Source organism: Macaca nemestrina, chromosome 7, assembly GCF_043159975.1.
Source record: "Macaca nemestrina isolate mMacNem1 chromosome 7, mMacNem.hap1, whole genome shotgun sequence".
Taxonomy (NCBI): domain Eukaryota; kingdom Metazoa; phylum Chordata; class Mammalia; order Primates; family Cercopithecidae; genus Macaca; species Macaca nemestrina.
The window spans coordinates 156,788,147-156,813,777 of NC_092131.1; the positions used below are offsets into that span (position 1 = coordinate 156,788,147).

The 25,631-nt window shown below is 41.5% G+C and overlaps 1 long non-coding RNA gene across 5 annotated transcripts in view; it reads right to left on the minus strand.

Annotated features, from left to right (window-relative positions):
* Positions 1 to 25,631, minus strand: part of LOC105491025 (uncharacterized) — a 60,608-nt gene that overhangs the window by 18,636 nt on the left and 16,341 nt on the right. For 2 of the 5 annotated variants that reach the window (XR_011606088.1, XR_011606087.1), the window contains 2 exons: positions 24,478 to 24,564; positions 12,343 to 12,472 (listed from right to left, as the gene is read on the minus strand). This is a non-coding gene — a long non-coding RNA (uncharacterized lncRNA). The remainder of the gene's footprint in view (positions 1 to 12,342; positions 12,473 to 24,477; positions 24,565 to 25,631) is intronic. The other 3 variants (XR_011606091.1, XR_011606090.1, XR_011606089.1) reach the window with 2 other exon arrangements.

Sequence of the window (25,631 nt, forward strand, 5' to 3'; positions counted from 1 at the left end):
TGCAGAGCTCAGCAAGGTAACCTAGAATCTCAACGAACCTCTGAGAGTTACTATAAGGAATCTCTGTGTGTTCCAACAGTGTAGCACATTACTCTGGAACTCAAAGATTTATTCTCAGAACAACGTCTCATAGCTCACAAATGCTGATCTCTGGCACCTTGTGTCATGGGACAGCTCAAATTCGACACATCGGAGAAACACTAAGCTGACTTTAGCTGAAGTGACTGAGCCAATCGGAACATGCTCTCAGCCAGTTTCACTGCTGGAGAATCAAGTGGAAACACAGAGGGAAAGAAGCAGAGCATCCATCCGCATGTTTGAAGCCCTCTATGTGCCTGACATCAATAAAACTCCCTAATGTGTATACATTGTTGAAAGTCCTGTGTATTCTTCCTATAATGAAGATTGAGAGTGAACACTATGAAGTAAACGAAAGCATCTCAAATTATAGCTGAGGAAAACTTTGACAGGTTAAATAACTTGGTTTTACTTAGCATAAATTTTGATATAAGACATGATCTGGATTTAACTGTAGATGCACATATCAAACTCTATACAGCAAGTAAGAACTACCTACAGGTGATTCAGAAATCATTAAAAATACCTCAAAGGATGTTTATTTTATTTTATTTTATTTTTTGTTTGTTTGTTTTGAGACAGAGTCTCTGTTGCCCAGTCTGGAGTGCAGTGGCATAATCTCACTGCAGCCTCCACCTCCTGGGTTCAAGTGATTCTCCTGCCTCAGCCTCCCCAGAAGCTGGGATTACAGGCATGCACCACCATGCCCAGCTAGTTTTTTGTATTTTTAGTAGAGATGCAGTTTCACTATGTTGGCCAGGCTGGTCCCAAACTCTTGATATTTGGAGGAAAAATTTGAAAGATGTACAAGCATGGAATTCCATTTCTGCATACTCTCTGGTGCTGGCACTCTGGAATCCCTTTTTTTTTTTTTTTTTTTTTTTTTTTTTTTTTGAGATGGCACAGTCAGGGCTCACTGCAGCCTCAATCTCCCAGGCTCAAGCGATTCTTCCTCCTCAACCTCCTGAGTAGCTGGGACTACAGGCACGTGCCACCGTTCCTGGCTAATTTTTGTATATTTTGTAGACATGGGTTTTTGCCCTGTTGCCCAGGCAGGTAGAATTGTTTTAAAATCATTTCAGATACAGCATTTAGTATCACTGTGGATCCAGTACTTTGAAGTTAAGTTAGTTATCAGTACTTTGAAGGAATAAATTTTGGGTAGGTATAGGAGGAATGAATACGTTTCATAAAATGTCACAGTGAATCTTACAACACACCTTTCACTAGTAGGACTTTTCAGTATACTGTTAAAAACCCTTAACATGGCCGGGCGCGGTGGCTCACACCTGTAATCCCAGCACTTTGGGAGACCGAGGCAGGTCGATCACAAGGTCAAGAGATTGAGACCATCCTGGCCAACATGGTGAAACGCAGTCTCTGCTAAAAATACAAAAATTAGCTGGGCGTGGTAGCACATGCCTGTAGTCCCAGCTACTCAGGAGGCTGAGGCAGGAGAATCAGTGAACCTGGGAGACAGAGTCTGCAGTGAGCCAAGATCGTACCAATGCACTCCAGCCTTGCGACAGAGCGAGGCTCTGTCTCAAAAACAAAACAAAACAAAACAAAAACTAAAACAAAAAAACAAAAAAACCCTTTAACGCACAGTTATGGGAATTACCAGAGAGTGAGAGAAGCAGTGAGTTCACCCAACAAGGGTGGCATTGTAGGTCTGATCTTTATCAAGTGACCCTAAATTAACAAGTTTGAATGGAAGAGCCTGGCATCATTGTTCTCCTTCTGCTTGTTGCTGTTTGCATTCCTTTGTCGAGCTGATGTTTTCCTGTGTCATAAGCTTTTCATTAGGTGTATGTGGAACACTTTAGTTTCATGGTCAAGACAGAATCAGAAGCACTGGTTACAGACAGCTGATGTGTCTGGTCTCTTCTTTTTTCATAACTATGTCTACTTCCTTATCTAGATTAAAATCAAAACCTGAAAAACTGACTACAATAAATGTTTTGTGGTTTATCTATAAATATGATAGAAAATATGGCTGTTATTTTTGGTCAGAAATATCAATTTTGTACAGCTTATTTCAACCTAAATAAAAGGGAACTTAAAAACATTTTTGTTTTAAAAAACGTTTCTTTATTGACTTCTACTACCAGAGTGGCTATTGAGAAGTCATTCCGATTCTTTACCCTTTCCCGTGATTTTATTTTCCTCTCTGTTAGCTTCTTTCTGTCTCCAATGTTCTGACATTTTATAATAATGTGCTTTGGTGTATATCTTTATTTTGCCTGCTATGCTGGGTTCTCAATGGGTCCCTTGAAATTAGGAATTCATTCACTTCATTTCTAATATTGTTGAATTATTTATTTTCTTTCTCTGAAAGAGTTTAGTTATTGTCTAAAGACTTAGAATCAATAGAAAGAAATATCTGCGTTAAGATAAGGGGTTGTGCAGACCAAGGCTTTATCATGTAGGTGAAGCCTCCAGGTGGCAGGCTTCAGAGAGAATAGATTGTAAATGTTTCTTATCAGACTTAAAGAGTCCGTTTTATCAGTAATTCCAAAAGGGAGGAGGGTAGAATGAGGCATGTCCAACACCCACTTCCCATTATGGCTGGAATTTTCAGGTCAACTTTGGAATGCCCTTGGCCAAGAAGAGGGGTCCATTCAGATGGTTGAGGAGGCTTATAATTTTATTTTTGGTTTACAGTAGGTTGCCAGGCATATCCATTTAAACTTCTCTGGTACAGAAGTGATTTCTCCTTTGGTTGCTATCCTTACTTCTATACCTATGTTTTGGCCAACTAATGTATACTGAAAATATAAATAGAGCATACAGGTTTCAATGATGAGTTACTTTGTTGATAAAGAAGCTTGTGGGTGCAGTGTCAGCAAAACCTTTTCTCTCCTACGTGAAAATGTGACTTTTGGATAACTTTCTACCTCTTTTCCACTGGCAGCCTGATAAGGACTGTGATACTGTGATATCATAAGAAATACATGTTTGGTCTTCAGCCCCAGTTTCCGGTACAGAGAATCTAAAATTCTTGTAACTTCCCGAGTGATAGGAGTGACAGGAGCATCTTCTGTTAAAATAGTTGGTTTCTATCCCTGGTTCCAGGCACAGAGCTTCTAAAACTCTTTGAATTTGCTGAGCAATCGAGGTGACAGGAGCATCTTTTGTTATGTACAACAAGCTCTTTTCAAGGGTACATGAATTATGTTAATTAGATGACTGGTGGCTGGAAGCCCATAGATAGCTTCAGGATGGGCGCTGGTTGCCAGAGGAACCAAACATGTGATTATAGAGGATTGGAACTTTCAGCCCTACTCACCCCTGAGGGAGGGAGAGAAAGGCTGGATTGAGTAAATCACCAATGGCCCGTGGTTTAAGCAATCACGCCTACGTAATAGAAGCTCCATAAAAACCCTAAACAAAGGGCTTCAGAGAGCTTCTGAGTTGGCAAACACATCGAGCAGCTGATGAAGCCATCCCCACAGGGGTTGACAAGGATTTCATGCTGAGTTCTGTGCAGAAATTTCGTTATAATTAAGCCTTAATCAGGTTGCGCTTTGGCTCACTTCCTTGTTGCTGAAAGTCAATAGCACTAGATACTGTCCATTTGCACCCCCATTATTCCTATAGACAGGATCACCGCCATTAGAATCTTATGGCTTTTGTTTAAAGGTTGCTTAAGATGTTTTCAGATCCCAAACTCCAGTGAAACAGCTGACACCAACCAGTTTGAAGACCCCCACAGAGAAATGGAATCAGCATGAGAATACAGCTTCTTCATCTTTCTGTCCTAAGACTTTTCCCTGCACTCTTCAACCAATCAGTGATCTTCACACTTCACCCCACTCCAAAACCCTTAAACTCTCTAGCCCCAGGCCAGGCGCAGTTGCTCATGCCTGTAAACTTTAGGAGGTCCAGGAGAGTGGATCACCTGAAGTCAGGAGTTCGAGACCAGCCTGGCCAACATGGTGAAACCCCTGTCCCTACTAAAAATACAAAAATTAGCTGGGCATGATGGCGGGAGTCTGTAATCCCAGCTACTCTGGAGGCTGAGGCGGGAGAATCACTTGAACCTGGGAGGGAGAGGTTGTAATGAACCAAGAAGGCGTCATTGAACTCCAGCCTGGGCAACACAAGCAAAACTCTATCGCAAAAGAAAAAAAAAAAAAAAAAAGCCCACAAAATCTCTAGCCCCAGATTACTTGGGGAGACGGAGTTGAGGTTTCCTCCCATCTCCTAGTTCGGAGACCCTACAATTAAACCTCTTTCTCTGCTGCGCCCTGGTGTCTCTGCCTACTGACTTGCTGTGCACATGGGGCAATGGACCTGCTACAGTTATACCAAGAGGGTGGGGTGCCCAGGGAGGGCACTGGAGCTCTGCACATCTCCCCTGTTTCACACCTTGTCCTCTGCCTGTTCATCTGTATCCTTTATAATATCCTTTATAAATAAACTGCTAAATGTCGCTATAATGATTTCCTGAGTTCTACAAGCCATTCTAGCAAATTATTGAAACTGAGGAGAGGGTTGTGGAAACCCCCAGTTTATAGCCATTAAGGCAGAAGTATGGGAGGCTCAGACTTGTGATTGGCATCTGAAATCTTGTGGGCAGTCTTGTGGGACCGGGCCCTTTCACTTGTGCCATCTGATACTAACACCATGTAGCTAGTATCATAACTGAATTGAATTGAGTTGAATTGTTGGACACCCAGTTGGTTTCTGGAGAGAAGGAGAATTTGATGGTTGGCATTTTTCCATGTGTCTGTTGGCTGCATAAATGTCTTCTTTTGAGAAGTGTCTGTTCATATCCTTTGCCCACTTTTTGATTTGTTTTTTTCTTGTAAATTTGTTTAAGTTCTTTGTACATTCTGGATATTAGCCCTTTGTCAGATGGGTAGATTGCAAAAATTTTCTCCCATTCTGTAGGTTGCCTGTTCACTCTGATGGTAGTTTGTTTTGCCATGCAGAAGCTCTTTAGTTTAATTAGATCCCATTTGTCTATTTTGGCTTTTGTTGCCATTGCTTTTGGTGTTTTAGTCAGATTTCATTGGTTTTTATAGTGGCTTTCTAATTTTGATGGTCCACTGAAGGAGGAAGTTGGAATGTTGTTGTACACTGTTAACAATTGTCTGCCCATGTCTTGCCTGAAATATCATAATTGTTTATGAAGAGTATCTTTAATAAAGCTAGATACAGTTTGACTTGGGAAAAAATATTAAGTATAAGAGCAAACTCTGGAAACAACTAAGAAAATGGCTAAGCTAATTATAATGTAATATTTAAATCTTATTTAATTAAATAAGTTACATTAAAAAGATAATCATTAATTTTAAAAAGCACTAATGTAATGTTTATATGATAATATTAAGTGAAAAAGGGCAAAACAGTATATACATTTTACATATGTATATATCAACTATATTAAAAATACACAAAGAAAAATGTCTGGAAAGAAATAACATAATGCATCAATTCTAAAGATGCATTTTCCACAAACACACACATTCTCTAAAATTGGGTCACATCGTATACCAATGCGTTAAATGTAATGTCCTTTTTTTTTCCTAAAAAGCTATTGGAATATTTGAATTTCCATTAATATATTACTTTATTTTTTTTTTAATGTCAATGAGTTTATGTGGGTAGTGAGATTATGGGTCATTTTGTGTTATTTGCTCTTTAACATATATATATATATATATATATTTTTTTTTTTTTTTTGAGACAGAGTCTTGCTCTATGCCCAGCCTGGAGTGCAGTGACGCGATCTCGGCTCACTGCAAGCTCCGCTTCCCGGGTTCATGCCATTCTCCTGCCTCAGCCTCCCGAGTAGCTGGGACTACAGGTGTCGCTACCACGCCCGGCTAATTTTTTTGTATTTTTAGTGGAGACGGGGTTTCACCGTGTTAGCCAGGATGGTCTCAATCTCCTGACCTCGTGATCCACCTGCCTCAGCCTCCCAAAGTGCTGGGATTACAGGCGTGAGCCACCACGCCCGGCTACTATATATTTTTTAAAACTATATTTTAAATTTTTGAGGAGATTGTTATGGGAAACCCAAGGCAAATTCTCTGTTACTACCATGTAATGATTTGTTGTCATTTTCTTTTAGTAGGACAATGGAGCTAACAAATAATGATGATTAAGAAATTTTTGATAGGATTTGTGTGATCCTTCCCAAACTCCGTGTGTGTGTCTGTATTACAATATGGAAAGAGTACATGCAATGTTTACAGAACACATGTAAGAAGTCACACTCCTCTTCGTTAATGCTTACTTGCTATTTAATGATTCTGTTAGAAAACTGAGATGGAGGCCAGGCACAGTGGCTCACACCTGTAACCCCAGCACTTTGGGAGGCAAAGATGGGCGGATCACTTGAGGTCAGGAATTTGAGACCAGCCTGGCCAACATGGCAAAACCCCACCCCTACTAAAAATACAAAAAATAGCTGAGTGTGGTGGTGCACACATGTAATCTCAGCTACTCAGGAGACTGAGGCAGGAGAATCCCTTGAACCTGGGAGGTAGAGGTTGCAGTGAGCCGAGATTATGCCATTGCACTCTGGCCTGGGTGACACAGTGAGACTCTGTCTCAAAAAAAAAAAAAGAAAAGAAAAGAAAAGAAAGCTGAGACGAACTTAGTGCTTAGCTCCTTAGTGGTTCCACTGAAGAAATAAAATTGTGTGTAGATATCACTACTGAAATTGCCTTACATGAGGTTAAGAGAGTTATGATGCAATACGACCAATATGAGCAAATGCACACAGTATTTGCTGGTGGAAGTGTTAAGAGAGATCAGAACCCATCTCCCCCTTCCTTGAAACAATCACTTAGTGACAGAGTGAGACAGAGTAGCATTGTCTTAGATAGGGAATAAAGGAACAATAAAAGTCTTTCAATTGGTTTTTGCCTTGAGTGAGAACATGCAGTGTTTGGTTTTCTGTTCCTGTGTTCATTTGCTGAGAATGATGGCTTCCAGCTTCATCCATGTCCCTGCAAAGGACATGAACTCATTCTTTTTTATGGTTGCATTGTATTCCATGGTGTATATGTGCCACATTTTCTTTATGCAGTCTATCATTGATGGGCATTTGGATTGGTTCCAAGATTTTGCTATTGTAAATAGTGCTGCAGTAAACATATGTGTGCATGTGTCTTTACAGTAGAATGATTTATAATCCTTTAAGTATGTGCTCATTAATGGGATAGCTGGGCCAAATGGTATTTCTGGTTCTAGATCCTTGAGGAATCGCCACACTGTCTTCCACAATGGTTGAACTAATTTACACGCCCACCAATGGTGTAAAAGCATTCCTATATCTCCACAGCCTCGTGAGCAACTGTTGTTTCCTGACTTTTTAGTGATCACCATTCTAACTGGCATGAGATGGTATCTCATTGTGATTTTGATTTGCATTTCTCTAACGACTAGTGATGATGAGTTTTTTTCTCATATGTTCGTTGGCCATCTTCTTTTGAGAAGTGTCTGTTCATATCCTTTACCCACTTTTTGATGGGTTGTGTTTTCTTGTGTAGATTCTGGATATTAGACCTTTGTCAGATGAGTAGATTGCAAAAATTTTCTCCCATTCTGTAGGTTGCCAGTTTACTCTGATGATAGTTTCTTTTGCTGTGCATAAGTGCTTTAGCTTAATTAGACCTCGTTTGTCAATTTTGGCTTTTGTTGTAATTGCTTTTGGTGCTACACACTTTTAAACAACCAGATCTCATGAAAACTCATTCACTATCACAAGAACAGCAAGGGTGACGCCCATCCCCACGACCCAATCACCTCCCACCAGGTCCCTCCTCCAACTCTGGGGATTACAATTTGACATGAGATCAATCCACTTCTGTCCTCTATTAAGTTTCATGTTTTTATTCATCTAGGTCCTGCTTACTTCCTGTTAGGGTTGGTTGTTGTTTTGATTTGTGATAAAAAAAAGTTTACTTGTGATATTTTTGAACTGGTTTTGGTTGGAATATAAGAATACTATTAATTTTTATGTATTGTTTGCAATGACTGCCTTAGTGAATGCTCCTGTTACTTCTTCTTCTTCTTTTTTTTTTTTCTAAATAGAGATGAAGTCTTACTCTGTCATCCAGGCTGGAGTGCAGTGGTGCGATCTCGGCTCACTGTAACCTCTGCCTCCTGGGTTCGAGCGATTCTCCTGCCTCAGCCTCCCGAGTAGCTGGGATTACAGGTGCCTGCCACCAACCTCCGGATCTTTTTTTTTTTTTTTTTTTTTTTTTTGTATTTTTAGTAGAGACAGGGTTTCACCGTGTTAGCCAGGATGGTCTCAATCTCCTGACCTCGTGATCACCCCGCCTCGGCTTCCCAAAGGGTTGGGATTACAAGTGTGAGCCACCGCGCCTGGCCTCCTTCTAATAACTTTTAAGTTGATTCCCTTAGGCTTCCCAGGTATATATTGTAATGTCATTTGCAAATAATGACAATTTTACCACCTCCTTTTGAATGTTTAAACCTCAAATTTTGGTTTTTTAGCTGACTATACTATCAAACAATTATAATTTTTATGAAAAAAGCTGGGACTAAGACAAAATCTTTTGAACTGGGGAAAATAATATATAGGAAAACTATTTTACACATTTTATTATTTAGATTGAGGCTTAAATGTGGTATGATGTTTCCAAACTACCCTCTCCAAAAGCTCAAAACCAAAACTTTCCACTTAAAAAGCTTCCCAGAATTGTAGTTTGTTTAAATATGCCGTATCTGCATTGTTTTGAAAGAACTTGAAACAAAGTCTGGATTCCAGGTGCAGCCTGACTTTTTTCTTATCATTTCAGATAAAAGTTCAAAGGGAACTTTTCAGAGGGCTTCAGACACATCATTATCCCAAATAATTTGTTGAATTAAAAGCTTTGGATCAGGAAAACAAGAACCCCAAGTTATTTAAGGGTGAGTCTTCTGCAAATCTAGAGAACAGGCCACCAGCACAAAAACAACATAACCTCCGCTTTCAGAGGAATGCTGCAGCCTTCGCCAGGCATTGGCTCCTGTTCCTTAACAGCAGTTTGTTAACACTTTCTTGAGCAGTGGGAGTGGTAGATTCTCACAAGGGAAACTAGGAGTAGCAATCTGGAGGGAAGGGGAAGCTAGAGGACTTGTCTCAAGGCTACTTCTGCGTAGTAAATAATGTGTGTTCTAAATATGCTTTTTTTTTTGAGACAGGGTCTCACTCTGTCGCCCAGGCTGGAGGGCAGCGGCCCAATCTTAGCTCACTGCAGCCTCTGAGGCCTCCCAGGTTCAAGTGATTTTCCTGCCTCAGCCTCCAGAGTACCTGGGCCCACAGATGCACACCACCACACCTGTGGGGTTTTTTGTTTGTTTGTTGTATTTTTAGTAGAGACGGGGTTTTGCCATGTTGGCCAGGCTGGTCTCAAAATCCTGGCCTCAAATGATCCACCCACATCTGCCTCCCAAAGTGCTGAGATTACAGGCGTGAGCCACTGCGCCCAACCAAAAATATGCTTTTATCAATAATTATAAATTTTTGTTTATGTATTCATTATGATTCTGGAAGGGGGTTGTGGGGTTTATAAAAATTGGTGGCGGGGAGCTAAAGCTCTCCCAGGCCATTCCTTCCCCTTGTCAGTGCTATAACGAACTGTTCTAAATTGATAGAAGATTTCAAGTGCTGTCACAATACACATACGTAACACACACACCCACACAAAGGTAACTGTGAGATGGATATGTTAATTTGCTTGACTGTAGTAATCGTTTCACTGTGTTTATGTATATACTACTCAAAATATACACTTTTTATTACAAAAAAAGAGTCAAAAATAAATCGTATGGAAATATGAAGTTTAAAAAGACACAATTCTTGACCTCAAAATAGCATATAGTCTAAACAAAAGGGTAAGGCACAAAGAGAAGGCAAAGCATAAATCAAAGAAAAAGACTGAGGTAACTGCTGATTATGGGCACAGTACATAACCAACTGTTCCACCTTGAGGTTACAAATGAAAACATCAATGTTGAGGGCTAAGTTGGTTTTAAATTCTGCCTTAATACTGTGTTGATGGTGGCAAAAGACCTCCATGGAAGGGGGTATAGGAAGAAGGAAGGACAAATGTCTTTTTCCTAGTACCCCAGAAATGAGGTCCTAAGCCCTGGTGAGTCCAGAGATGCACCTCGTCCCAGCACACAGCTAATTATGTATCAGCTCTTTGGGAAGAGGGGTTTCAAATCCTCCAGAGAGTTCAACTCAGGTCTGGAGACTGAAAACAACCCCGGTGGAGCAGCTTCATTCAACACTTACTGTGTAAATACGTTATTAAGCACTATATCGGGGATAAAATAGGACAAATATGTTCTCTATCTTCAGAGTCACTGGAAGAAGTTTTCCTCTCTGCCACCTCACTATCACACTCAGGATCTTACCTGTGCATAATCATTCAGAAGGATCTACCAAAACAACTGGGCTTGCATTTTCCAGAAGCTTCTTATCCTCAAGACTGTGTGCCCCTTATGAATAGAGTGCAAACAAATGCAACAAAAAATGTAGAAGATGCTGTGGCCCACTCCTTTTTTTTTTTTTTTCTAGAGACAGGGTATCACTGTAGCCCGGGCTGGAGTGTAGTGGTGCAAACATGGCTCACTGTAGCCTCCACCTCTAGGGCTCGAGCAATCCTCCCACCTCCCAGCCTCCTGAGTAGCTGGGACCACAGGTGTGTGCCGTCACACCTGGCTAATTTTATAATATTTTGTAGAGATGGGGTCTCCCTGTGATACTCAGGCTGTTCTCAAACTCCTGGCCTCGAGCAATCCCTCCACCTTGGCCTCCCAAAGTGCTAGGATTACAGGCGTGAGCCTGGACAGTTCTCTTTAACTCTCAAATGCCCACATCAGAAAAGATAGTACAAATGTAAGTTGATTTTCCTATTGCTCTGTAGGGCCACTGTGTTAACAACAATTTTTAACTTAATGAACGATAACTGTGAGCCAATTTAAACCAAATAAACCAGGCCAAGTCATTGTATTACACAGTAGATCAGAGCAAAATCCATTCCAGCCTGGACCAGTGGTATCCAAACAAAAGGCCAATGTAATTAACATTCCACCCTGAACTCTTTTTTTTTTTTTTTTTGAGACAGAGTCTCACTGTATCACCCAGGCTGGAGTGCAGTGGTGTGACCTCAGCTCACTGCAACCTCTGCCTCCTGGGTTCAAGCAATTCTCCTACCTCAGCCTCCCAAGTAGCTGGGACCACAGGTGCGTGCCACCATGCCCGGCTACTTTTTTGTATTTTTAGTAGAGACAGGGTTTCACCATGTTGGCCAGGCTGGTGTTGAACTCCTGACCTCAGGTGATCCGCCCACCTTGGCCTCCCAAGGTGCTGGGATATTACAGGTGTGAGCTATAGCGCCAGGCCCCTGAACTCTTGAATCTATCCACCATCCCCTCCTCCAAAACTTCTTCCTCCCCAGGCTTTCTCCACCTCAAAAAATGGCAACCCCATCAACCCAGCCACTCGCTTCATCCAGAGACTTGGGAGTCATCTTTAATGCATCTGCTTTCTAACTTCTCAGATCTAATGACTACATCCTGTCAATTCTACCTCCAACTTCTCTTGAATTCATCTACTTCTCTTTCCTCTGGCATCACCCTGATCCAAGTCATCTTTATCTCCGTCTTAGAAAACTGCAATAGCTTCCTAGCTGACCTGCTTACTTCCACTCTTACAGGAATCCATCAGATTCCTCAGATACCTAATAGGCCTCTTTTTCTCCACATACCTAGCTCATCATAGCACTCATCACAATTTCTTTAAATATATATGTATGTATATAGTTACACACATTTGTTTATATATGTAAATGTATAATGTTTACATACATTTGTTTATATATGTAAATGCCCTCAGGCGGGCAGATCACCTGAGGTCAGGAGTTCAACACCAGCCTGGCCAACATGGTGAAACCCTGTCTCTACTAAAAACGTATATATATACACGTTTATGGAATGTTTCTCTCCTCAGAATTTAATCTCCATGAAGACAAAGTCCATGTCTGATTTTCTTTTACTGAAGTTTTATTCCTAGTGCCTAACACAGTACCCAGCATATAGTCAGCATCAGTAAAACTTGTTGGAAGAATGAATGAATGAATGAATGAATGAACGAATGCTTTGTGGAATCCCTGCATGACAGAAGTCCTTCTGTTCACAATAGACAACTGTAGTCCAGAGTCCATTCTCTTAAAAGTCTTTTTTTTAACCTCAAAGCCACATGAGTCAATTCCTCAAAGAGAATGTACTTACTCCTCCAGGCTGATTATATAGTGACCTTCTAGCAGAGTCATTTAGGAAGAAAACAGTCAGATCTCTGATGGAGCCAGACTAGATGGAGAGAAGCCAAATGAGAATTCTCTTTCTAATGCGTTGGAAAGATCTGAAGAAGAAAATGAAACAAAAATCTCAGTCTTAGAGCCTTTGAGGAATTCTTGCCATCTGGTGGCAATAATCTTAATCTGCAGGCAACCAAGTAGTTTCCCTCAACTTTCTATAATGTCTCAACATTTCTGAAATTGTACAATGATTTTAACCTTGGTGTGGGTCTCCTTTGATTTCATCATGCCCTGTATTCTAGAAATTTATGACCTTCAGCTCTGGGAAATTTTCTCAAATTATTTCTTTTAGTATTTTTCTTCCCAATATTTTCTCTTTCTCCTGTTGAAATTTCTATTATATTATTCAGATGTTAGATCTCTGATCTTTTAACTTGCTTTTCTTTTTTCTTCTATCTCCCATTATGTCTTTTTGTACTAATTTTTGAAAGGTAATACTTTTGGCTCCACCAAAATATCACTAAAACAACCCACTGATTAAACAAAGACAACTTTATTCCTATGGCAGTAAGGAAGAACACTAACCTGACAGACTCTTAGTAGCCTCTCAGAAGGGGCAGGGAAAAGTTGACATATTTATGAAGTTTTGAAGTCTGGTTTAAGTCGGGTCTTTCAATGCTAGGGCTTGATCAGAATTGGATAAGGATAATAGTTTAGAGTTGGTGGACACAGCAAGGATTTTGAGGTGACGGATTCAAAGAGTGTTGGTGCCAGTCTTGGTGGCTCATGCCTGTAATCCCAGCACTTTGAGGTACTGCTGAGGGAGGATCACTTGAGCCCAGGCATCTGAGACTAGCCTGGGTTACATAGTGAGACCCCTGTCTCTACCAAAAAATAAAAAATTTAGCTGAGCATGGTGATGCATGCCTGTAGTCCCAGCTACTCAGGAGACTGAGGAGGGAGGATCACTTGAGTCCAGGAGTTGGAGGCTGCAGTGAACTATGATCATGCCACTGCACTCCCGCCTGGGCAATAGAACGAGACCCTGTCTCAAAAAAAAAAAAAAAAAGTAAACTGTCACTTGATAATGTCTATTGGTAAATTGGACAGTTTGATGTTTATTTTAACAGGTTCTGGGGGAAATAAATCCCAGAATAAACAAGGTTATTTGCTTCTTTTATTGCCTCATGAAAGAGGTCCTTTTTATAATAAAGTTTTATTTGTGAAGAGACTGAAAGAGTAATGTCTTGTAAATTTAAACAATAAACTATGTGGCTTCAGTCCTCAGAAACCACTTTATTTTCCTTGTCTTATTTTCCTTCCCTTCTGTTGAATATTTTTTTTTTTACTATAGCATTTTCCACTTATAAGGGTTTCTTTTCTTCTCAGTATTCCTTTTTAAAGCCTCCTTTCTTTGGGGAGAAGGGAGATATGATATCTTTTCCTAGCAACGAGAACAAACAGTAGGTATTTTTTAAACACATTTTCCTGCCAACTCCATTGCTTTGATTTCCTCTGAGTTCCATTTTGTTCATTCTGTCCTTCATGCTGGAGAAATTCCTTTATTGTCTGAAGGTGATCCTTTATAGGACAGTGACCAATCACAGGCATAAAGTATCAGTTAAACAAGATGAATAAGCTCTGGAGATCTGCAGCATGACAATGTGCCTATAGACAACAAAAACATATTGTACACGTAACAGTGTGTTAACAGGGTAGATTTCATGTTCAGTGTTCTTACCACAATAAATTAAACTAAAAAAAGAACAGTGAGACCAATGCCAGAGGTGAGGCAGAGTAGGAGGCTGGACTGATCAGTGTAGAATGATCTTATTAAGCTTGGAAGGTTTTCCCTGCTCTTGGGGTGGAACATCTTCCCAAAGAGGAATTTTCCAGTTTCCTGTGGGTTGAAGAGGGTAAGCTTGGTTGCAGCATTCTCACAGTTGAGTTGGAGGAGTGAGCTGGGTTGTCACTGTCTAATACTGGCTTTCGTTTAAGTCCCATTTTCTGTAAAGCATCCCTGCCCTCATCTATGGCTTTTTTCTTTTTTTTTTTTTCAGTCACTTTTCCTGTTTCAGAGATACCTAGCACCTCGAATACCCAAGCTTTTCTGCAGTTCTGGGAATTGGCTTGCTCTGAGTTTCTTTCATTCGTAGTTTAATGGGTTAATGACTCTGCTAGGTCAGTTTCCACCTTTCCATCTGCTTTACAGCTCTTAAAGTGTAGTCACTGTCATCTTCTTACCCAGTTTCTTTGTCCTTGTGGGTTTATGCATTTTGAATATATTGGCATTTTAGAAGACTTTGGCTAGGCATCAGCGGTAATGAATGTGCTCATTCGACCACATTTAACCAGGAGTCTGCATTATATTCCTAACGTCCCCTCCAACTTCTAATTCTGTGATTTTAAATACAGTTTAATTAAGGCAAGAGTGAGTACATAATTAGATACGATGCTGGAGAGATTACAATTTCATGCAAATGAGATAAAAAAGAGAGGTAATTAGCTTTAGCTTTTCAATAATCAGTCTAGGGGAAGCTTCACGGAAGAGGTATTTTAATAACTGAATCTGAACCCTTTCTCTCTTTCTCCCTTAAGAGCAGCATGGGTGAACCAAAGAGAAGTCGAGGTAGCCTGCAGCAATCTTGATCTTGATCCAGACTGCAAAAACAAATTACCATTAAGATTTAGGAAGGAAGAAGAGACAATATTAAAAAACCTGAAAATCCCATAGGGAGAAACTGCATCTGCCTGACTAAGGCAATGCTAATAGGAATAGAAAGCAAGCATGGATAGATATTTAGATGATATGATTTTGCATTTTCTAAAGTAATGAATCAAGGGCTGGGTGTGGTAGCTCACATCTGTAATCCCAGAACTTTGGGAGGCCGAGGCAGAGGATCACTTGAGACCCAGAGTTCAAGACCAGCCTGGGTGACATACAGAGATTCCATCTCTACAAAAAACTTAAAAATTCGTTGGACATGGTGGTACATGCCTGTAGTCCTAGCTACCTGGGAAGTTGAGGGGGAAGGCTCGCTGGACCCCAGGAGTTTGAGTCTGCAATGAGCTATGATTGTGCTGCTGCCCTCTGGCCTAGGCGACAGAGAAAGACCCTGACTCTAAAATTTAAAAATACATAAAAATAAATAATGAATAAAAATTGGTAAATTATTAACAGCTTACTGAATACCTATAAGTAAAGAGGACACTGTACTGATGTAATAAGAAAGAGAAAAAAGAATTGTGCTCAGAAGTTGATGATATTCTTTTTTTTTTTTTTTTTTTTTTGAAACGGAGTCTCACACTGTTGCCCAGGCTGGAGTGCAGTGGCGCGATCTCGGCTCACTGCAAGCTCCGCCTCCCGGGTTCCCGCCATTCTCCTGCCTCAGCCTCCTGAGTAGCTGGGACTACAGGCGCCCACCACCGCGCCCGGCTAATTTTTTGTATTTTTAGTAGAGACGGGGTTTCACTGTGGTCTCGATCTCCTGACCTTGTGATCCGCCCGCCTCGGCCTCCCAAAGTGCTGGGATTACAGGCTTGAGCCACCGCGCCCGGCGATATTCTTAAATACTAAATATTTTTGATATTGTTGGGTAATTTATGACTTAAGAACAATTACAAAGTGACAAAGTTAATGAAAAGCTTAGAAGATTTCAGTAGAAATTAATACTGGACATGCAAGAATGATTCAAAAAGGAAATTAAGAAAACAGTCTCATTTATAATGGCATCCAAAAGAATAAAATATCTAGGAATAAATTTAACTAAGGAGGTGAAAGTCTTGTGCACTGAAAACTACAATACATTGCTGGAAGAAAGTTAAGAAGACATCAATAAATGAAAAGATATCTTGGCCGGGCGCGGTGGCTCAAGCCTGTAATCCCAGCACTTTGGGAGGCCGAGGCGGGTGGATCACGAGGTCAGGAGATCGAGACTATCCTGGCTAACACGGTGAAACCCCGTCTCTACTAAAAATACCAAAAAAAACTAGCCGGGCGTGGTGGCGGGCGCCTGTAGTCTCAGCTACTCGGGAGGCTGAGGCGGGAGAATGGCATGAACCCGGGAGGCGGAGCTTGCAGTGAGCCGAGATCACGCCACTGCACTCCAGCCTGGGAGACACAGCGAGACTCCGTCTCAAAAAAAAAAAAAAAAAAAAGAAAACAGTCTCATTTATAATGGCATCCAAAAGAATAAAATATCTAGGAATAAATTTAACTAAGGAGGTGAAAGTCTTGTGCACTGAAAACTACAATACATTGCTGGAAGAAAGTTAAGAAGACATCAATAAATGAAAAGATATCTCATATTCATCTATTGAAAATTGGAATATTTAATATTTAATATTAAGACAGCAATGCTACCCAAAGTGATCTGCATATTCAATGCAATTCCTATAAAAATTCCAATGCCTTTTTTTTTTTTTTGGCAGAAATGGAAAAGTTGATCCTCTCAAATTCATATGGAATTGCAAGGGGTCCTGATTATCTAAAATAATATTGAAAAAATAACAAAGTTGGAAGACTCACAGCTTCCAGTTTCAAAACTTACTACATAGCTACAGTAATCAAAAGAGTGTGTGGTACAGGCATAAGACAGAGATAAACATCAATGGAATAGAATTTAGAGTCCAGAAGTAAACCCATACATCTATGGACAATTGATTTTCAACAAGGGTGCCAAGACCATTCGATGGGGAAGAAGTAATCTTTTCAAAAAATGGTTCTGGGAAAACTGGATATCCACATCCAAAAGAATGACACTTTCTGGACCCCTACCTCACACCACATACAAAAAGTAACTCAAAATGGATTTTAAAAAAAGACCGGGTGTAGTGGGCCACACCTGTAAATCCCAGCACTTTGGGAGGCCGAGGCAGGTGGATCGCCTGAGATCAGGAGTTCAAGACCAGCCTGGCCAACATGGTGAAACCCTGTCTCTACTAAAAATACAAAAATTAGCTGGGCATGCTGGTGCGTGCCTGTAATCCCAGCTACTTGGGAGGCTGAGAGAGGAGAACGGCTTGAACCCAGGAGGCAGAGAGATTACAGTGAGCCAAGATCATGCCATTGCACTCCAGCCTGGGCAACAGAGCCAGAGTGAGACTCCATCTCAAAAAAAAAAAAAAAACCAAACCTAAATGCAGGAACAAAAACTACTAAACTCTTAGAAGAAAGCATCAAGGTAAATTTTTATCACTTTGGATTTGGCAATGAATTCTTAGAGATGGTCCCAAAAGCACAAGCAATAACAGAAAAAATAGGTAAAATAGACTGTGTCCAAATTTAAAACTTTTATGTCAGGACATTACCAAGAAAGTGAAAAGACAACTAAATAATGGGACATTTGCAACTCATATATCTGCTAAGTGCCTGGTATCAGGTATATTTTTAAAAATTCTTACAGCTCAACAAAAAAATACAAGCAACTCAGTTTAAAAATGGGCAGAGGACTTAAATAGATATTTCTTCAAAGAAGATATACCAGTGGGCAACAACCACATAAAAAGATGCTCAACATCATTAGTCATTAGGGAAATGTACGTCAAAACCACAATGAGATACCACTTCAAACCCACTAGGATTGCTATAATTAAAAAACCAAAACCAAACAACAACAAAAAAACAGAAAACAGTAAGTATTGCTAAGGAGTTAGAGAAATTGGAACTCTTGTACATTGCTGATGGAATACAAAATGGGGCAACCATTGTTAAAAAACTGTTTGGTGGCTTCTCAAAAAAATCAAACATGGAATTACCCTATGACCCAGCAATTGTACTTCAAGGTACATATTCAAAGAATTGACAACAGATACTTAAACAAATACATGTACAAGCATATTCACAGCAACTCTATTCACAATAAGCAAAAGATGGAAACAAATCACATGTCCATAAATGGATGAAAGAAATAAATACAATATGACGTATGCATATAATAGAATATTATTCAGCCATAAAAAAGGAACAAACGACTGATACATGCTACAACATAGAGGTACCTTGAAAACATTATGCTAAGTAGAATAAATCAGACATAAAGGTCATATATGGGTTTCATTTATATGTAATATTCAGAATAGAAAAATCTGTAAAGATAGAAAGCAGATTGGTTGTTGCCAGGGGCTAAAAGAGGGTAGAATGAGGAGTGACTGCTTAATGGGTAAAGGGTTTTCTTTTGGGCTAATGAAAATGTTTTGAAACTAGACAGAGGTGGTACACATTGTGAATGTTCTAAACACCACTGAATTGTATACTTTAAAATTATTAATATGGCCAGGTGCAGTGGCTCCCCTCTACAATCCCAGCACTTTGGGAGGCCAAGGCAGGAGGATCCCTTGAGCTCAGGAGCCCAAGACCAGCCTGGGCAATGTGGCGAAACCCTGTCTCTACAAAAAATACAAAAGTTAGCACATAGTGGCGCACGCCTGTGGTACCAGCTACTCTAGGGCTGAGGCAGGAGAATTGCTTGAGCCTGGGAGGTTGAAGTTATAATGAGCTATGATGGCCCCACTGCACTCCAGCCTGAGTGACAGAGAGAGACCTTGCCTCAAAAAATAAAATGATTAATATTATGCTATGAATGTCATCTCAATTTGTTTAAAAAAAAAGAGTGAAGGAGATGCTGAAGGACCTATTTTTTTAAAGCCTTAAAAGTAGAGAAAAATAGAGTGAAACAAATTCAAATACAAAGCCAAAACAAAACAAGGGTGAGAATTTCACCCTGAAAATAAAATGGATATGGACACTTTTAGCTAACAAGTAAAAAAGATTAGAGTATACACAATCACAAAAAAAGCAAATCAAAATATTTTTCTGCGAGCAGTACTCTGGGTGCTGGCTGAATAGATGAAACATGTAACTGTTATTTTAAAAATTTCACTGCAATGCTAAAGGGCAGGAAACCTAGACAAAATAGAGATAGGGAAGAACCCTGCTTTCCTGAGAACCTAGGAAGTTAAAAGCAATATCCTGGCCTGAAATGGATACAACAAAGACTAGAAAAGAAAGATTATCCTAAGGATCAGGACCTACAGATAAGACATTATAGTAAGAGGCCGGGAGCGGTGGCTCAAGCCTGTAATCCCAGCACTTTGGGAGGCCGAGACGGGCGGATCACGAGGTCAGGAGATCGAGACCATCCTGGCTGACACGGTGAAACCCCGTCTCTACTAAAAAATACAAAAAAAAAAACTAGCCGGGCGAGGTGGCGGGCGCCTGTAGTCCCAGCTACTCAGGAGGCTGAGGCAGGAGAATGGCGTGAACCCGGGAGGCAGAGCTTGCAGTGAGCCGAGATCTGGCCACTGCACTCCAGCCTGGGCGGCAGAGCGAGACTCCGTCTCAAAAAAAAAAAAAAAAAAAAAAAAAAAAGACATTATAGTAAGAGATAGGAAGGAAGACAATGAATGCCTAACATAGACTAAAGCTTGGGGGCCTTGAGTAGTAGTGAACACAACACATAAAACGCAGAAGTGCCAGCAATTGATATCCCAGTAATTTCCAGCTTACCATCCCCAATTTTTCCCGTCCCTGCCTAATAGCCTACTCCACAACAGTCATGGCAAAATCTACTGCAACAGCCAGGGCTATAAGGTCAGCATTCCTTAACTCCTAGTTTAGCAGGGAAGCTCAAAATATACATTTTTCTTGAAACTAAAGTACTCTATTGGACCGGCCAGAGGGGATGAGCTTAAGGTGGGGAAGTAGATTTATGTGCCATTCATAATATTTGAATTTCCAAAAAAATATAAAGAGCCTTAGACTTAAGAAATAGAAACTGTGGTGTGTTTAATTAAAAAAAAAAAAAAAATTCCCTGCCACTATTGGTTAAACAGGTGGGTTTTAAAGCCAGAGCTCCTGGGATCAAATGCCGGATCCACCATTTATTAGCAAGTTCATCACTCTTTGCTTGTTTTCTCATTTGTAAGAAGTAGATAATAATAGTATGTAAAGGTTTTTGAAGACTATACGTAAGACATGCATGGCACCTGGTGTTTGCTAAGGTCTCAACACATGTTACTTTCACTTTTCTGATCATTCTGTTTCCTGCTGAGGAGAGCTGCGCCCAGATTTGCTTTTTTCTTTTCTTTTCTTTTTTTTTTTTTTTTTTGAGACAGAGTCTCGTTCTGTTGCCCAGGCTGGAGTGCAGGGGCACGATCTCAGTTCACTGCAAGCTCCGCCTCTGGGTTCACACCATTCTCCTGCCTCAGCCTCCCAAGTAGCTGAGACTACAGGCGCCCGCTACCTCGCCCAGCTAATTTTTTTTGTATTTTTAGTAGAGACAGGGTTTCATCCTGTTAGTCAGGATGGTCTTGATCTCCTGACCTCGTGATTCTGGACGTGGTGGTTCACATCTGTAATCCTACCACTTTGGGAGGCTGAGGTGGGAGGATAACTTGAATCTAGGAGTTGGAAGCCAGCCTGGGCAACATAGTGAGTCCCCATGTCTAAAACATATTTTCAAACAATTAGCTGGAGGTCATGGTACATGCCTGTAGTCTATCCCAGCTACTCAGGAGACCAAGGTGGGAGGATCATTTGAGCCCAGGAGGTTGAGGCTGCAGTAAGCAATGATAATGCCACTGCACTCCAGCCTGGGTGACAGAGCAAGATTTGTCTCTACAAAAATAAAAAATTAGCCAGGCATGGTGGCACAGGCCTGTAGTCTCAGCTACTCAGGAGACTGAGACAGGAGGTTGCTTGAACCCAGGAGGTTGAGGCTGCAGTGAGCTGAGATCATTCCACTGTACTCCAGCCTTGGTTACAGAGCAAGATCCTGTCTCAAAAAAATTAAAGATTAAAATAAACAAACAGAAGACTGAAACATAATTAGAAATTCAGCCCTTCCTCTCCAAATTTCCTCTAGGTTCATGTATGTGGGTCAAACTTTTAAAGAAGCCCAACAAATTGATTTGTAGCCAAAGACTAAGCTCCATGGTAATAATAGCAGTGGCTAACACTTCAAACTAACTGTGTGACAGTCACTATTATAGACTGATTTTTTATAATGACCCTGTGGGGTGGGTACACATTATCCCTGTTTTACAGATGAGAAAACTGAGTTACAGAGAGGCTAAGTATCTTGCTTAAGGTCAGCTATTGATATGGCTATTAAATGGCAGTTAGGGTTAGAATCCAGGTAGTCTGTGTATTAGTCCATTTTGACACTGCTGATAAAGACATACCCGAGACTGGGAAGACAAAGAAGTTTAATTGGACTTAAAATTCCAGATGGCTGGAGAGGCCTCAGAGTCATGGTGGGAGGTGAAAGGCACTTCTTACATGGCGGCAGCAAGAGAAGATGAGAAAGATGCAAAAGCAGAAACCCCTGATAAAATCATTAGATCTCATGAGACTTATTCACCACCATGAGAACAGTATGGGGGGAACTGCCCCCATGATTCCAATTATTTCCCACTGGGTCCCTCCCATAACACATGAGAATTATGAGAGTATAATTCAAGATGACATTTGTGTGAGAATACAGAGCAAAACCATATCATTCTGCCCCTGGCCCCTCCAAATCTCATGTCCTCACTTTTCAAAATCAATCATGCCTTCCCAACAGTCCCCCAAGGTCTTAACGCATTTCAGCACTAACCCAAAAGTCCACAGTCCAAAGTCTCATCTGAGACAAGGCAAGTCCCTTCTGCCTATGAGTCTGTAAAATCAAAAGCGAGCTAGTTACTTCCTAGATACAATGGGGGTACAGGTATTGAGTAAATATAGCCATTCCAAATGGGATAAATTGACCAAAACAAAGGAGTTACAGGGCCCATGCAAGTTCAAAATCCAGCAGGGCAGTCAAATTTTAAAGCTCCAAAATAGCCGGGCACAGCAACTCATGCCTGTAATTTCAGCACTTTGGAAGGCCGAGGTGGGTGGATCACCTGACGTCAGGAGTTCGAGACCAGCCTGGCCAACATGGTGAAGCCCTGTCTCTACTAAAAATTCAAAAATTAGCCAGGCATGGTGGTGAGTGCCTGTAATCCCAGCTACTTAGGAGGCTGAGGCAGGAGAATTGCTTGAACCCAGGAGGCGGAAGTTGCAGTGAGCTGAGATTGCACCATTGTACTCCAGCTTGAGGAACAAAAGTGAAACTCCATCTCAAAAATTAAATAAATAAATAAAATAAAAATAAAGCTCCAAAATGATCTCCTTTGACTCCAGGTCTCATATCCAGATCACGGTGATGTAAGAGGTGGCTTCCCATGGTTTTGGGCAGTTTCATCCCTGTGACTTTGCAGGGTACAGCTGCCCTTCTGGCTGATTTCATGGGCCAGCATTGAGTGTCTGGGTTTTTTCCATGAGCACAGTGAAAGTTGTCGGTGGATCTACCATTCTGGGGTCTGGAGGATGGTGGACCTCTTCTCACAGCTCCACTAGGTGGTGCCCCAGGAGGGACTCTGTGGGGGCTCCAACCCCACATTTCCCTTCTGGGCTGCCCTAGCAGAGGTTCTCCATGAGGTCCCTGCCCCTGCAGCAAACGTCTGCCTGGGCATCCAGTCGTTTCCATACATCTTCTGAAATCTAGATGGAGGTTCTCAAACCCCAATTCTTGACTTCTGTGCACCTGCAGGCTCAACGCCACATGGAAGCTGCCAAAGCTTGGGGCTTGCACCCTCTGAAGCCATGACCTGAGCTCTATGTTGGTCCTTTTCAGCCATGGCTAGAGCAGTTGGGATGCAAGTCACCAAGTCCCTAGACTGTACACAGCACAGAGACCCTGGGCCCTGCCCACAAAACCATTTTTTCCTCCTAGACCTCTGGGTCTTTGATGGGAGAGGCTGCTGCAAAGGTCTCTGACATGCTCTGGAGACATTTTCCCCATCATCTTGGGGATTAACATTTGGCTCCTCATTACTTACGCAAATATCTGCTTGAATTTACAAATATCTGCTTGAATTTCTCCTCAGAAAATGGGGTTTTCTTTCTTTTCTTTTTTTTTTCCCTGATGGAGTCTCACTCTGTTGCCCAGGCTGGAGTGCAATGCTGCAATCTCGACTTACTGCCACCTCCATCTCCTGGGTTCAAGTGATTCTCTTGCCTCAGCCTCCTGAGTAGCTGGGATTATAGGTATGAACCACCATGCCTGGCTAAGTGTTGTATTTTTAGTGGAGACAGGGTTTCCCCATGTTGGCCCGGGTAGTCTAGAATTCCTGACTTCAAGTGATCCACCCACTTCAGCCTCCCAAAGTGCTGGGATTACAGGCATGAGTTGCTGCGCCCAGCTAGGATTCTTTTCTATCGCACTGTCAGGCTGCAAATTTTCTGAACTTTTATGCTCTGCTTCCCTTTTAAAACTGAATGCCTTTAACAGCAACCAAGTCACATCTTGAATGCTTTGCTACTTAGAAATTCCTTCCGCCAGATGCCCTAAATCATCTCTCTCAAGTTGAAAGTTTCACAAATCCCTAGGGCAGGGGCAAAATACTGCCAGTCCCTTTGCTAAAACATAACAAGAGTCACCTTTGCTCCAGTTCCCAACAAGTTCCTCGTCTCTATCTGAGACCACCTTAGCCTGGACCTTATTGTTCATATCACTATCAGCATTTTTGTCAAAGTCATTCAACAAGTCTCTAGGAAGTTCCAAACTTTCTCACATTTTCCTGTCTTCTTTGAGCCCTCCAAACTGTTCCAACCTCTACCTGTTACCCAGTTCCAAAGTTGTTTCTACATTTTCGGGTATCTTTCCAGAAACACCCCACTCTACTGGTACCAATTTACTGTATTAGTCCATTTTCTTTTTTTTTTTTTTTTTTTTTTTGAGACGGAGTCTCACGCTGTTGCCCAGGCTGAAGTGCAGTGGCGTGATCTCGGCTCACTGCAAGCTCCGCCTCCCGGGTTCCCGCCATTCTCCTGCCTCAGCCTCCTGAGTATCTGGGACTACAGGCGCCCGCCACCGCGCCCGGCTAATTTTTTGTATTTTTAGTAGAGACGGGGTTTCACTGTGGTCTCGATCTCCTGACCTTGTGATCCGCCCGCCTCGGCCTCCCAAAGTGCTGGGATTACAGGCTTGAGCCACCGCGCCCGGCCTTATTAGTCCATTTTCATGCTGCTGATAAAGACCCACCCAAGACTGGGAAGAAAAAGAGGTTTAATTGGACTTACATTTCCACAAGGCTGGCAAGGCCTCAGAATCATGGTGGGAGGCGAAAGGCACTTCTTACATGGTGGTGGCAAGAGAAAATGAGGAAGCTGCAAAAGTGAAAACCCCTGATAAAACCACCAGATTTCATGAGACTTATTCACTACCATGAGAACAGTATGGGGGAAACTGCCCCCATGATTCCAATTATATCCACTGGGTCCCTCCCACAACATGTGGGAATTATGGGAATACAATTCAAGATGAGATTTGGGTGGGGAACAGATCCAAACCATATCAATCTGGCTCCAGTGAGCCTGCCCCAAACCCACTATAACCACTGTCTCTGGAAGCCTAGGATGAACCTGGCTATAATTCAAGAAGCAAATTACAGAGGCTTCCCTCTTTCTTTGAGTCAAGTTTCAAAGACATGGGAGAGGGGGGAGAAGGATGAGGAAGAGCATACAAGGCTTTTTTTTTTTGTTTTGGTGCTGTGTTGTCTGAGCTTGGTGGGTTGAATGATGAAGTGGTGATATAATTTGGATATTTGTTCTCTCCAAATCTCATATTGAAATTGATCTCCAGTGTTAGAGGTGGGGACTGGTGGGAGACATTTGAGTCAGGAAGGTGGATTCCTCATGAGGGACTTGGTGTCATCCTCACTGTAATGAGTGAGTTCTCTACTAGCTCACAGGAGAGCTGGTTGTTTACAAGAGCATGGCACTCCTGTCCTGTCTTTTGTTCCCTCCCTCACCATGTGACACACCTGCTCCCCTTTCACCTCCAGCATGGCTGGAAGCCTCCTGAGGTCCTGACCAGAAGTAGATGTTGGTACCATGCTTCTTGTACAGCCTGCAGAACAGTGGGCCAAATAAACCTCTTTTCCTTATAAGTTACCTCAGGTATTCCTTTATAGTAATGCAAAACAGACTAAGACAGATGGGTTCATTGAGTAGGCATACAGGATGTGAGTATTCTTTTGAAATCATTCTTTAAAACTTACTTGCTAAAATATTAATAGAAAAATTATTAAATGATCTCTTATTAAAATGGAAAAAGACGGCTGGGCGCGGTGACTCACGCCTGTAATCCCAACACTTGGGAGGCCAAGGTGGGTGGATCACCTGAGGTTGGGAGTTCAAGACCAGCCTGACCAACATGGAGAAATATCATCTCT